At 25.5% G+C, this 5,355-nt stretch overlaps 1 long non-coding RNA gene across 3 annotated transcripts; it reads left to right on the forward strand.

Annotated features, from left to right (window-relative positions):
• The first annotated feature begins 1,156 nt into the window (after positions 1-1,156).
• Positions 1,157-4,348, forward strand: LOC112689976. Of its 3 annotated transcripts, none has more exons than XR_003149168.1 (3): positions 1,157-1,379; positions 3,463-3,659; positions 3,731-4,348. It is a non-coding gene; the product is annotated as an uncharacterized LOC112689976 (long non-coding RNA). The 3 variants fall into 3 exon arrangements; XR_003149167.1 differs by having other exon boundaries at positions 3,463-3,648; XR_003149169.1 differs by having other exon boundaries at positions 1,157-1,270; positions 3,463-3,648.
• The last annotated feature ends 1,007 nt before the right edge of the window (positions 4,349-5,355 follow it).

Consider the following 5,355-nt stretch of genomic DNA (forward strand, 5'->3'; position numbering starts at 1 on the left):
GGGGGGGGGGGGTTATAAAAAAATTAAACATTAAAATTTTTCTTGAATTTTGTTTGCTTTTATTATAATCAATAGACAATATACATACATTAAATATTTTCGTGAGGGGGAGGGGTATAACCCCCTAACCACACTGGATACGCCACTGGCTGATACCAAAGTTAAGACAATATTATTCTGTGCTAGAAATAATTTACCGTTGCGTGGTCATCGAGAAACTGGTTATTTATCATTAGATAGTGTGAGAAGTTCTTGTATAGGTGGTGAAAATGGTTTTCTTCGTGCACTTTTTTTTTTCAGGTCGACAGTGGTGATATAGAACTTCAAAGATACTTTAAAACTTCCCCTAAAAACAGCAAAATGATTAGCCCCAAAGTCCAGAATGAAATAATTTATGTAATGTAGGAAAAAATAGTTGACCGAGTCAACTTCAACAAATAAATTCCGATTTTTATCCTTACTATGTGATGAAAATACTGACATTAGCAACAGGGGCGTACTCAAGGGAAGGTTCGTGGAGTTTGAACCTCCCCCCATGACCTCACTAACCTATGTAGTCTTGTGCGTTCGTGCTTATATATAATATAATTCATAGGAGCAATTTTCTAAAAAATATTTTTTAGAAGGGAAAAAAATAAAATATTTCTATTATATGACATTGATAGGACAATATCGTCTTCCTTTTTTTTATGCCAAGAAGAAGGGGGGTTTGAACCCCTTAAACCACTCCTGGCTACGCCATTGTATATATATATACAACATTTTATATTCAAATACCTATATATAAAATTCAAATGTTTTTTTTTTTTTTTTTTAAAATGATTATATCTGTTTATCTAGATGTCATATATTTTTGGAAACATACTTTTGATTGATGACAATTTGGCCTAAAAAAATGTTCTAAAATAATTATTCATACATTTTAACGATTAGAATGTAATAATAAAAAAAACCAATAAATTCCCTAAGCTTTATTTGTAAATACATAGCTACTGCCCATAGGGAATTCTGGCGGATGCGATAATTTCAGACCATTTTTTTGTTTTTTTTTTTTTCGGCATCCATTCATGTTCATGCTACACTGTTAACAATGCGATGATAATATCACGGACTGTGATATATTTTATCATATTCTATGATGTCATGAATACTTTTCTTAACAATCAACGTTACTCTTCGCGTTTGGTGAACGCATACGTATTAATTTTTTTTCGATAATGTTAGATGCGCGAACGAAATAGGTTTTCGAAGATCGAGTTACTTCACTAACGTGAGTATAATGTCCTTTTAATGAATCACGCAGAGTACAGCAGCGATGTGTCCATAAGTAATCATTATTTATACGAACGCCCTTATCTCAAACACGTTGTTTTTCATAAGTAAGTTAAGTTTAAAACTTCGTTGTAGTTATTTATCGCTTTGTTCGTGGTTTCTCCATCGTTACAGTTCTGTTTTCTATTTACAGCCTCTCTGTATATTCAAACAAAAGCCAAATAATTGGGACAAGATGTCAATTTTACTAATCTGCGCTTCCGCTTATTAAATATCAGATGTTTTTTAGTGTGGTGACACTTTTTTCTGCATATTTTATCCCTTTCCTTCCTATTGCGAATTCTCGGCACAATAAGGCTATCGCAACGAAATTTTGCTGTTGATGTTTTTTTTGGTGTCATGAATCAGCGATTGCCATGTGTATCATCACATATTCCGCACGTTCCTTAGTGTCGTTATACCAGCATTTTTTAATGTACTCTATTTGAAAACAAAATCATTGATTTTAAAAGTATGTTAAAAAATAATATATGTCAATGTATTCTGTTATATTTGAATTTTGCCTTCACTCTGACTTGTATCATCACCATCTTCAGCGCTGCTATATTAGTACACTTATGAATATATCTACTATATAAGTGTATCATACTAAACCGGATTTCGTAAATAATCTCAAGTCATTAAAAAAAGAGAATTTATTTTGCTTGAAACCATTTTTTGATTTGTTATAATATTTATCTCAGGACTTAGACCATAAAGGACTTTAGTTGATTTTATATTAATTTTAACTTTTTTGGTGAAAATGTGTTTTATAGCCAATTATATAAAATGTATGCTTTACCTTGACATAATAAGAACAAATCTCAATGATGGTTGATTTTATATTAAAAGTATATTTTATATATTTTTAATATCTTTTAATATAATATTTATTAATATGAGATTTGAATGGAGACTACCTATCTCATGTCATATCTGATATAATAATGTAATATACTATCATTGTAGATTTAACAACAAAAAACTACAATTATATTTTGTAAGTGGCACTATTGTAGTTTGATAATAGTAATACATAAAAAATAGACTATAAATTATAATAATTCTAAATTCAAAAGTGTAACAATCAGTTAAACAATAAATATGATAAAGGTGGCTTATTATAATATTATAGTTGGCATAAAGATTGATATTGTATAGATGTTAATTTTAGTAAAGTTATAAACAAAAGTTAAAATATTTATAGTAAATGTATCTTTACAATTTATACAAATAAAGTGATACATCCTTTATATAAAAAAAAAAAAAAAAAAACTATTTTAATTTTAACTATCTGAAATTAAAATCCTATAGTGAACATCAGGCAGATTATTAAATTTTAAAATTAAAAATATATATTACCATTATGAAAATTATAAGTCAAAAAAAAATTATAATTTACATCATTTAAATAATTTAGTCAATGATTAAATACTTTGTTAGAATGTTTTGTTGGCAATCTAACATAAATGTTACATACAATTAGTATAAAAAAAAATTATGTATCAACAATTCTATTAGTATTATAAATACAAGTTTAAATAATAAAGTATATTAAATACAAAGGTATATAAAAGTTAACTATGTTTATTCAAAAATAAGTTATAATATTAAAAATAAATAAATGTTTATTTGATATTTAATTGACTGAAACTATTTCTAATTAGGTAAAAATTGCCTAAATATTTATTAATTAATTAATTTCAATAAATAACTCAGTATATATGAATGAAATTAATAGTTTAAAATGACACAATAAAGTATTATCACTCATAATAGGAAAAAATAAAATATTTCTAAAATAATCCGATTATTGTGTAATAAGCATTTCCAAAGAAGGAACATACATATTATGGAAATATGTATATATCTTTAAGCTTTTTGAATTATTATTATCTACGAAAAAATTCTATTTGAAAATAGCACTTAAAAATTGCAGTTACATGATATAATTTCAAATTTTTTGTACATTTTTTTCATTTTATTTTTCACTTAAAATAACGTAATAATTATAATTAATAATTAACGTAATAATTATAACGTAATAATGTTTGTGTGTTCAATGAATAGTTTCCATTTTGTGCTACTAAAGTTATCGAAAACGAAATAATGTTTAATAAAAGTATAACGTACAAAATTTTACATTTGCAGATGATTTACAATCAGAAGCGGACTCTGAGAAAAATGACCCACGACATTATAGAATAACCGACACGGATGAACAAACAATTGAAGTGCGAGACTGTACTCATAATATCTACGGTTACCTTTGGAATCTATTCATTTTTTTTTTCAGAAAAATTTTGTATTGTTATTTTGTCAATGTATCATTCTACGGTATAATAGAAGTATTATTAAGAAAACCGTTGAGCGTCACTCCTCCTGTGAACGGAAAAATGTACATTTTTCATTTTCGTAGGTCTTAATTGTTGCGAGTTCTCTCAAAAATCCACCAGCAACGAGAGACGATGTGTGAATGAGCTGCGTGGCGTCCATGATCATCTGCGCAACAGGATAGCAGTTCGTGATCGACTGATGACAACACATAAATCGGGAGATTAGGTTAAACCTATGACACCGAAATACATATTAAATACGTTTTTCGTTGGACGGGAAGGTATGCTCGAATATAGATTTCCACCTTCCCCTCGGAAGTTGAAAAAGACGATTTTCTCTTATAAACTGTTACACAGTAAATAGTAATTATTTCTGATAACCTTTCAGCTGTATAAAATTCCAAATGTCTAATATAATAAAAACATTTATAGCTATAATTTGGAATCAAAAAACCATTAGACTTTTTGATTGAGTAGTGTACATCAATATAATGTTAAATTTTTATTCAGATCATTTTTTCCACATAGGATTTGAACGATAAAATATTACGATTATCGAAAATTAAATCCATAAACAATTTCCATACATTATATAAATCATAGAAGATGTTCTTGTAACCAGAAATTATAGACTAGCTGTCATAATTGTTGTTAAGGAATTGAAAAAATTAAATTCATGTAATTAATGTAAATAATGTAAAATGAGCACGCATTGTAATTTGTTATTTGAATCGATTTACTTTTTCAATTAAAAATTTTTTTTTTTTTTTTATTTTTGTAAATGTTAACATAAACTCTACATTGTTGCCTAAAGATGACTAAAAGCCTTTTGTAGATTAAGATAAAAATGTTTATTAAATTTATAATTTAATATTTAAACTAACTGTAATCTAGTGGATAAATCCAATATTAATAATGAATAAACATATATATATATTATTTTAATTTATATATGGAAAATATTTATTTAATAATATTTAACGATTTTCTTTTTAAATAAAATATTTTTTTATTTTATTTTTTTGTAAATGTCGACATAATTTTAACCTTATTGCCCAAAGATGATTAAACATTTTTTTGATAAAGATAAAAAATTTTATTTTGAATTTAATATTTAAATTAATTAAAATTTACATTAAGTGTAATCTTGTGGGTAAATTCAATATTAATGATGAATTAACATATTTATATTATGTTAATTTAATTATGGAAAATATTTATTGAATTATAAGCATTAAAATAAAAAAACATTCCTGAATGTATATTATAACTTAAAATTTTATAATACAATTCCTTACAAATAATATCATACTTATTACAGAGCTTTGTTAAATAGTTAAATTATTTAAAACATTAATTAACCTTCTTCTGTATTATGAAATTATATTTATTGAGAAATAAATATTGTATGATTGACTTGACAGTATAATTTTAGAGGATTTCTCTATAAATGCAAAGAGTTCATAAAAATATAATTGTATTTTAACAATAAAATAAGATAACTAAACACATATTGTAATAACATAACCGTAAATTAAAACAAAGGTACTCTAAATATAATTGTGTGCGATAATGTGTTAAATCTATGTGAAAATGTAACATTTGTACGCGCTGTAGTTTGTCATTTGAAAGGATTTTCTTTTTAAATAAAATATTTTTATTTTTTTTTTTTTCGTAAATTTCGACATAATTTTAACGTTATTGCCCA

Source organism: Sipha flava, unplaced genomic scaffold (genome assembly GCF_003268045.1).
Source record: "Sipha flava isolate LNK unplaced genomic scaffold, YSA_version1 48877_pilon_pilon, whole genome shotgun sequence".
In the NCBI taxonomy this organism is placed as follows: Eukaryota; Metazoa; Arthropoda; class Insecta; order Hemiptera; family Aphididae; genus Sipha; species Sipha flava.